Consider the following 10,423-nt stretch of genomic DNA (forward strand, 5'->3'; position numbering starts at 1 on the left):
TAAGAGTATTTTGATAAAAATAAATAATACAAGTGATAACTCAAAAAGAGTCTTGTAAAATAAAAAATCTTATATTTATAGATAGAGGTAGTACTGAGATTTGAGAGTAGATAAAAAAATTATAACAATGTTTGATTGATACTCACAAAAAAGAAAAGTTGATCAACAAAAAGATAAATTTGTCAATTTAGACATGTTTGGCCATTTTCCAATTTTTTTATTTTTTTAAGTTAAAGATTATAATTGTCATCAACTTATTAGATATGAGACTAATATCATTCGTAATGCGTGATTATCTTGATTTAAAAAAATTATTCACAAATTTTTTTTAACATAAATTCTTTCATTAAATAAATTATTTTTTCATATATAAGTATGATGGAATTTTAATTCACACCACTTTATTTCTATTAGTATATATATATATCACAAAAGCAATTTTAATTCCAACAATTTAGTGCATGTTTGGAAATCCCATGTAAAATAATTTTTGAAGCAAAAATCATTTTACCAAAAGATTAAGACCATTACTTTTAGTTTTATTCGTTGAATATGTATTAAAACACATACTACAATAATTTTAACTACAAATACAAATCAAGCATGCATCTATTATTTTTCTTAATGTTAGTTAAACAACAAGACACAAGCTTTTTAGTGAATGAAAGAAAAGACAAAATAAAATATAAAAGCAGATAATGACATAATTGTCGCACGCTTGATTAATTATTGTCTTTTAACTTTTAACATTAATTTTCATGCAAGAATCTTTATTCTGCTTATTTTTTAACCAAAGAGAATCCTTTCTGCTTAATTAATTATTGGGTATATCAATCGTTGTTGTTGGAGGAAATTAAGAGTTAAAAGTCTATGTATTCAAAAAATCCTTTCTGGCTTTCTTACGCCTAGAAAATTCAAAAGCAACGGAAGTAACACAAAATAAACTTACAATATACTATTGTCAAACATGTGATAGTAAAATGTCAAACTTGTGACAAATCACAATAAGCGTTAATGATTTGTTTTCTTCTTTTGGTAAACATCGGAAATTTCAAATGAATAGCTCTTTATGGATCATTGTCACTTTCTTAGGCCTCATAATTACAGAGAGGAGAAAGGGAAAGAAAAAGAGTGTGTTTTACTTTTACGGGGAACATGCTTTCATTCTATGTTTTTCTTTGCCTTTTATAGTTCCCCCTCATCCCTTGTATATCAATTTTTAAAACGCTGCTTCGTCAATCCTTCGTATAACTAATGTTTGATTACCGTATTTTACACGGAATCAAACACATAGGGCCAGTATAGGCATGAAATATAAAATAATAATAATCCGTAAATTCATATAATTTTTTAATTAGATCTCATAATTTAATTAAGAAGATTAATAAAATCGGCATATATAGATCAAAATTTCTTTAATTGAATCTTTTATAAATTAACTGGCTCTCTTAAATTTCTATTAAATAAACTCGTGAGAGTTCTATAGACTCAACTCGAAAACTAGTAATAGTTTATTTCATATAAAAATAATAAAATATCTGTAAATAACATACTAATTAAATATTTCAATAATATATAATAAAGCAAAATAGTAAATCATAAAGTACAAAATATTTAAATAACTAAATTTAGTAATAATACATCATTAATAAACAATAACTTATAAATACTATAGTAGTGGTAGATCATTCTTATCTAGGGTTTGATATTATTAGAAAAAAAGAGTTTGATATTATTAAATATGAGAATTTTATATTTAAGAATAATACGTTAAATGAATATATGTTAAATGTTAAATACACAAAAAATAATAAAAAATAATTTACATTTTGATCTTATTTTTTTAACTTATTAGATAATCATGTGTATGCTTATACTCTATTTTGGAGGTGGAATGTGCACAGATAAGTATTTAATTTTTTTTATGGAAATTGAATCATTTTTTCTTTAGCTGTAGTGCTTGGATGACTTGAAATTTAGCAATTGGAAGAAATTTCGGGGGAAACATGAAGATGATGTATCATGACTAAGAGTTTTGGAAGCAAAAGTATTCTCAGCAGCCATGATACTGATATATCTGCCGCACCAACTCTAATACCCCGTTTGGAAGAGATGAAAATAAAATAAATAAATAAAAGTAAGCCTATAACAAATTAAAAATAAAATATATTTGATTAAAGAAAAATAGAGAAAAGACAAAGAAAGATAAATGGATGAGTAAAAATTTATATTGTGTGTCTTACAAATTTTAAAATTATTTCGGGTCTAAATCTTCTCTCCCAAATAAACCAACAAAAATTCATCTACTTTTTCTCTTCTAATTTCTCCTGCTCCAAACAAACAAACACTAAGCTGATGGCTATCGCCCTTCCAACCATATTATGCTACCCCTGAACGTGCGTGTGAATTTGACAACATTTGTTTAACTACTAGTATTAAGTATTAACCATCATCGTCAACCATGCCTTTTGCTAATTAAAGGTTGCAAACAACAAACATTTTTTTTCATGAAAAAGATATATTAAAGATATAGATTAATTTAATTAATTACAAATTAGTTATTAATTTAGTTAATTACATATTAGTTTAGTTATATAAGACTCGATGAATTCATATAAAAAATAATTTACTTATTTTAAGTATTATTCAAATAATATTTAATTTTTCTTTTCTCTCTTTATTATCTCTCTACTTTTTATCATGGTATCCAAGCCTTTTCATTCTTGTTCTATGAAGGAGAAAATCAAGAATTGAATGCTTCACAAATAGTGAATTCTCATTCTTTTCCACAACACTTTTTCACGCTAAGGGAAGAGGTAGGCCTGGCTCCTGCTGTAATTGTTGAATCTCGAAGGGAACCTTGCGATTTGAGACAACTTGATTACAATAGGAAGCCAAGGTCCATGTCTCCAGCCTCTCATTGAAACTCTTTTCAGTAGTAGCAAGGAAAAGGAATGACAGTCTTTATTCAAGACCTGAAAATGACACTTATAAAACGTAGGAGGAAGGCAGAAAAGTGCAAACGGTTAACTGAGGCTCAATCTTCTTACAGGACTATATTAGAGAAGACAATTAGAGACACTATGCACCAGTAAGTCCCAATAACCAAAATGGAAATAGTGCTTTTGAGTATCTTTGTAATAAATCCTTTTTAGGTCTGATTTGATGTTTTTAGCTTCCCTCATGGGTGGTTAAGTCTTGATTATTATTGGTTCATAAAGTGTTTGTGAAAAGTTTTCCTAATAGATAAATTTTACAATTTTTTTATTTTATTGATATAAGTTTCTGTCTATGATGATTAAACATTGTTTAAGTTTTTGTTCAAAAATTTAAATTTTTCATAAAAAAATATCTAAACAATGAATTTTAAATTAAAAAAATTTAAATTTTATAATAAATTCTTTTTCTCAATTAAAATTTTATATTCAAACGCAATTTTAATGAATTTCGATGAGAACATTTTATCAAGATCTATGACTAAACCCATTCAGCATTTTGATGTCATCTACTTGCATGAATTATTATAAGGAATTCTCATTAGAATATTTCAGTATCATGCACGTTATCCAAGACCGAAAATCAATATTTTGTGCATATTCATTGGTAGAAATTATAAATTTCCAGGAACAGCTAACAAAGAAATTAAGAACGCAAGGACCAAACCGATATCCACAATGCGTGCACATGTGAGACAAAAGGTACATATTACTAACGACAATATGCTCATATTCTTTGAGATACATACACCTCACCTTGACTTGTTTGAGATTAGAGTAGTGGTTGCATAGGACCAACACGTTAATTGACCATTGAACACAGATTCCAGGAACACGAGGTTGGTTTATGGACCATGGAGTCATGTCTAGTCATCCGTGTATGTACAAACTAGCTAGCTTAATCCATTATATCATGATTCATGAGCATGGATTAGAAATTAGAAGGTTAGGCGAGCCAACATGTGAGTCAAATTTCACGGTTTATATGTTTGACAAAACATGCATGGCCTCCAAATATCATATATGGGTTGCATTTTTTTATCTTTAATCAAACTATCAAGGTGCAGGGACTAAAATATGGTGATGGCAAGTAGGTGACTAGGTAGGATTTTTCATCTGTAGTTTAAGCTTACAAAAATTATTTGTGTACATCTTATATGCTATTTTTGGCACCCAGTAAGATAAAGAAATAGTAGGGGAGGAATATAAATATGATGGATATATGATGTGATAGAAAATTAGTAACATATAGAAAGAGAAAGATGAAGAGAAATCAAAGTATTTGTTGTAATTAAAAAGTGTCTAAATAATATATTGTTGTTAAGCTTAATGAATGTTGCTGTCACAGACGTCATGGTGGAGCAAGAGGTGTTGCCGTCAACGAAAGCGGAGTGCGGCTTGGTGGAGGAGTTGCCAAAAAAAACGTGCTGTATTAGACAGAAAGAGACTTAGGAGGAACAGGGTATTTAGATTTTTTTATTTTAAAAATGTCATAACTCATGAACAGGGTATTTAGATTTTTATTCATAACTATTTAAACTCATCCTTAACATAATTTGTAATTGATTAATACTATTTTTTTAGAATATATATTTTAAACTCAAAAGTATATGTTTGTAGGGTCAATATATAATAAATTCAATGTTAATTTCATATAATAAATATGGTGTCCATCATAAATCCTAACACAAATTTTTTTCTTCTTTTTTATAAATGGTGGTCCCGAGTTCCGTAGTGGATGGTAAATCGCAAAACAGGACGAAATAAAAATCTAACTTAAGAGTAATAGACAGAGGGACAACTAAACAAAAATAAAGGAAAATTTTCCTAATCTAAATAGATGTTTATTTTGAAATTTAGCTGATTTGGTGGTGGGAAGCACCCAGCACCAGGTCATGCTCACAGAAGCTTCCTCCATCTGGGTCTTAGAATTACTTTATAATTATAAATATAGGTCAAGAATGGAGGGCCCTTTTGCTTTTATGTTATCTACAAGTCATTACGCAATACGTTGTATTTTGGTTTCAATTGCATCTATGCTTTGAACCCTTTCAACTCACTCTTTCAAAATACATTGTATTTTGGTTTCAATTTATGTATTATAATATTTGACTTATTGTGTAAAGAGAACATTGTTTCAAGCAAGGGCAGTGATAATTTTTTGTTTAGTCAAGATTTATTTTTTAGAAAAGTAAATTTGAACTTGATGCCCCATCATAGCTAAAAACTATTTGTTTGTTTTAGAAAAGTAAATTTGAAATTGATGCCCCATCATGGGTAAGATGTCATGTCAAATTACCACAAAATCAAATGAAAATCAGTCGATGGTCTCAACTCTCACTATTTCATATTCTTTATTACCTAGTAACTTCATCAAAATCAATAGCTTGTCGATGACACCATGGTTCCTAATTACATTCAAGCCGAATTATGAGAATGTGAATAAGATAGGGTTGTTCATGGGCTGCAGCAGGTTGAATAGAGTTTGATTTAGTGTATGTTTAATTTGCAGTTAAAATTATTGTGGTGCGTGTTTGAATACAAATTTAATGAATGAAAGCAAAAACAAGAGTTCTAATATTTTGATAAAATTACTTTTGCCTTAAAAGTAATTTTCACATAATTTTTAAATATGCACTAGATTTATTATTCAATCCTTCTAAAATTGTACTTGTACAAGTTGGATTAGGTTGAGTTTAAGTGATATTTTGTCAAACTCAACTTAATCCATTCGTATATGTTTTTTTTATACTAATTATATTAGTATGTTAAGTACACTTGTTAATATTTGTCTAAAAAATATACTAATATTACATGCAAATTAAACTCTAAACAAAAAATATTATTTAAATTAAGAATGATGCGCGTACAATTGTGTTAGCACTCAGCATTATTTTATTTCAAAAGTGAATTCAGAGCAACGAAGGAAGAATATTTGCACTCGAACCACTAAAACAATGAGTAATTTGAGTATGGAGAAATGCTAGGTGTTAAGGGAACACACCAAACGCAAACGGAGTAGGAAAAGTCAAGAAGGAATGGCCGGGCTTTTCCCTTCTTTTTAAAATATTTACATATTGTATGAAATTTTTTAATTATAACAAAATTAAAATCAACATCACGAAATCACCATATCCATTTGAAGAAAAGAAAACGATGGTTAATTTAATTAGCTTGTCAGCTGCAGATGATTATTAAAGTGATTTCTGAATAAAACTAGTAAAGTTGTCTATTTGGAAGACTTTTATGAATTTATTTAATTTTATAAAGATCATTTATAATTTTTCATAAGTACTTTTAACTTATTTTAATAAATTTTGTAAATATTTTTTTAAAAAATAAACTTTCTTAAATTTCTTTTTGCAAGCTTTACGATGAAGTTTGTGGAATTAATCTTAGTGTGATAATTAAGTTTTTTAATTTTTAAATAAATGTACTTTAAGTTATTTATCCAATTGTGTCCTTTACTTTGATTTTCTCTATTAGAGGATTTATAAATCCTATTAGTCACTCTCAACCCACCATTTGCTGAACACTAAATTCTGAATCTGAATTATGAAATACTAGCTACTTCATCAACACCATAACCAAGTCTATGAATTTTGTACACGTATAACTGGGAAAATGTACAAATTCAAGAGAGTGGGGGAGGGAAGTGTGTTGCCATTGTAGTCACAATCCACGTGCTTACATGCATATGTCCACATGTTGATGCAGCACACCATGTGTAAACAAATGAAAGGTCTTGCATTGCAACCCATCGCTTGCATGTCACACTATCCTCACAACTTGTTGCCTTGTTTGGCTTTCAACTCCATTTTTTTAAGTAGAGGCTACAACTATTTTACTATTTTTTTTATTAGAGTCTTGTTTGAATCGAGTATAATTATTTTGTTTGAATTTTTATTTATTTTTAGTATTTAATATAATTATGTATTCAAAACTTTAAGTTAAGATTATTAGTTGATCAAAATAATTCTACATGGATTGATGTGTCTGATAATTCTATACCTCATTATATTGACAAGTGTGAAATCATTTCATTTTCTATATACACTTATAGCATTTATTCTCCACTTTAATTGAATTCGGTATCTTTTACTAGGTAAATAAATCGTTTAAATCAAAACTTGTTTAGCCCCAAGTGAAATCTTATCTAGTATTTTTAAAGAAAAATTGGTACCAATATTAAAGTCTACTCTTAAGTTAAAGTAGACACACTTTGTTTTTCTGTTTTTGATATCTTTGGACAATGGTGGATGATTTAAAATGGGCCAATAGTTTGGATGACTTTTGTGGCTGGTAATATACAAATAGATCATAAGGGCTAATTCAAATTTAGCCTACTAGTAAGGACCTAACCAATAGGTGGATTTAATTGTTAAGCCAATAATTCATGGAGCGGGCTTGGCCTAACCTAATTCATTAATTAATTTATGAAAAATATCTAGAATTTGAGGAACATCGTTGTGAATACATGATACATCTCATTCAATTGTTAGGGGGCATGGCTACCTTTATCCAGCAGTTATAATTGTTCTGACGGCATAAACACAAATATGTAAAAAAATTGACTGCACTGAATCGAGTTTGCTAAGGAAACACGTGTCTGTATAACTTGAATTGCATGTGATACAGTAGCATATTTTTGCCCAAAAATGTTAATAGCTCACTTATTAACATATTTTATAGCAGGCACATGAATATGTAGTATATATGCTTCATTTTTAGGTGAATTTTACTCAAAAGAGAGTGAACTCAAACTCAAAAATTACGCACTGGAGAGAAGCTTGTTGCAAAATATTGTAAAATAAAAACTACAAAGACACTAACTACTGAGCCCATTAATTACTAACAAGCCCAATACAATTCACAAGTTCAGCCCCGCTCAGTCCAACTCCCTAGGCCCATTCATTGTATTATACAGCCAGCGAATTGCCGCTGAGCTAATATAAAGAGGTGTCTTAGTAGTAATATACTTTTTAAAACATATTTTCTATTATTAGTTTGAATTTATAAAAATTATAAAATTGAGAATGAAATATATTAACTTAAGAATATTTTTTATGCTTTGAATGAATTTCAGTTATTAAAAATATATATTAGATAATATGTTAATAACATTTTTCATATATAAATAAAAAAAGTTTTATACTCGAAATAAACCACTTCAAGCCTTCCCAGTTTCTCATCTTGTATTATACAAATTATAAATTTTAGAATATATTGGCTGTGTAAGTGTGTTTACTGCTTAATTTTCTTTATTGTCTTTGAAGTCAATTGAGAATGATACGCATTATTTCATCTACCTTCCTTGAACACACAAAGTGCAAGAGGGCCTTCCGTTAGGCCATTACAAGATTGAAGAAGTGTGTGATTGTTTTTTATGTCAGCACACGTATCAATGCTTTCAAATAGAAAGAAAAAAAGTAAAATAAAATGCGTTTTTGTGCGGTATAAAGATAATTGAATTCTTGACAACTAGAAAATGATCATGATGAAGGACAGCAAGTTAGGCTAAAAATCAATTAAATGCAAGTTCTATTGATTCCAAGCATTCCTTTGGTTTACTTGCTTACTTATTGATTTATTTATACCAAAATAAATTTTCAGATATGTTTGTACCTTTTTTTTCACCGAAGAAAAACAAACTTATAACTCAAACAAAAGAAATATTAGAAGAACAATTTTACCAAAATCATTTTTTTAAAATTTAAAATAAACGAACCTAAGTTCTCTTTCTCTCTTATTATTATTATTTTTTGAAACAAAGGAGCCTAAGCCCACATAAGTTCTCTTTCCGTGCCTTGCATACAAAATTTGTCAATTTTGGAGAAACTAATTTTGACAAGCATCAATAATCATGGTTTCTTACATGGGTATTTTAATTATTTTTTTTGGGTACCTGTAATATCTTTTATGGTCCCCAATGTTATGTCACTCCTACAAACTTCATACATAAATTTTACTCTAATTCTAAGAAATCGCAAAAAATTTTAAAAAATTCATACATTTATATATATTTTTATTATAACTTAATTATTATTCAAATAAAATAATTTATTTTTTAGCTTTTATGTATATAAATAATAAATATGAATAATTAAAGAAAATTTTAAATATCAATTAAAAAAATTGATTGAGATCCATTTTAGAAAGAATAAAAAAGAGTAAATCTTGATAGGAACAAGAAAAAAAATTAGAAACAAAAATATTGTGTGTAAAACTTCATCAATAAGACTCGAATTTATAGTGAAGAGTATGTAACGATAAAAAAAATAGTCTCAAAACGATAATATTTCCATTGACAACAGGAATGTCCACAATTTAAAAAAAAAAGTTGTGATTAAAATTTAATATCCTTTTCCACTAATGTTCTCTTTTCTTCTTTGGAAAAGTTTTTTTTTCTTTTCTGAAATCTTCCCCACCTACATGCATCGACTTTTTCTCTAGTCTCTCTTTTCTCCATAACCTTCCCCTCCCACTCCTTCCTCAAACTTACATTGCCACCCCACTCCACCATCTCTTCACTTTCCTTAAACTTCTGATCGAGCTAGCCTACCCCTTCCTCCAACACTGTTGTGTCCCTTCATCGCACCATCGCCCAACCCAAACCCCAACGCTAGTCACGTGCAACACCACCCATTGCCTCGTCACCCAACCCACGATACCAGCATGTGCAACCCATGATGTTCGAAGTTGGTCGGAACGACATCGTTAGAGTCACAGTCACTATTCATACTCTATTCACAGTTAGTACTCTTTAATTTGATTTTTATTTTATTCTAAGGTGAGATTGCGTTGAGTGATTTGATTTGTTTGGAAAAAATGTAAATTTTTTTTGTAAAATTTCATCTCTACATTTGCTTCATATGTTTAATCTGGTTGGTTGGAACTGTGCATCTTCTTCCTTTGCTTCATCACTTTATTGTACTTGTAATTGGGGAGTATAAATTCTATGAAAATAATGATTTTTTTATTGGTAAGAAACAATTTCTTATATAAGAATGTCTGTTGAAGAATCGATTTTATCACGTCACTTTGCTCCAACGTCCAAAAATTCAAAAGAAACTGTTCCTGAGGTTAAGAAACCAACCAAAACACCTCAGGTTAGATATGTTTACTGACCTACAAGATTGTCTTTTATTCTCTATATATGTAATTACAAATTATTTTTTATAAGCAATTCTACTATACAATTTTATTTAAGACCCACAATACTATTTTTATAAAAATGTGTATGATATATTTTAAGACTTATTAGTTATTACGCATCACTGTACACATTTTTTTTATGAAGCTAAAAAATAGCTGACGACACAGGGAATAACTCAATATAAAATAATTTTATATAATTATTAAATTCCAAACTATTATCTATAAATTTTTTATTAATTTTATAATAAATATTTTAAAAATTATATCAA

General features: G+C 28.5%; 1 long non-coding RNA gene across 1 annotated transcript; it reads left to right on the forward strand.

Annotated features, from left to right (window-relative positions):
• Nucleotides 1-2,741: 2,741 nt before the first annotated feature.
• On the forward strand, nucleotides 2,742-4,455 carry LOC121172893 (uncharacterized). Its single transcript, XR_005886673.1, has 3 exons — nucleotides 2,742-3,091; nucleotides 3,625-3,698; nucleotides 4,345-4,455. It is a non-coding gene; the product is annotated as an uncharacterized lncRNA (long non-coding RNA).
• The last annotated feature ends 5,968 nt before the right edge of the window (nucleotides 4,456-10,423 follow it).

Source organism: Glycine max, chromosome 10 (genome assembly GCF_000004515.6).
Source record: "Glycine max cultivar Williams 82 chromosome 10, Glycine_max_v4.0, whole genome shotgun sequence".
Lineage (NCBI taxonomy): Eukaryota > Viridiplantae > Streptophyta > Magnoliopsida > Fabales > Fabaceae > Glycine > Glycine max.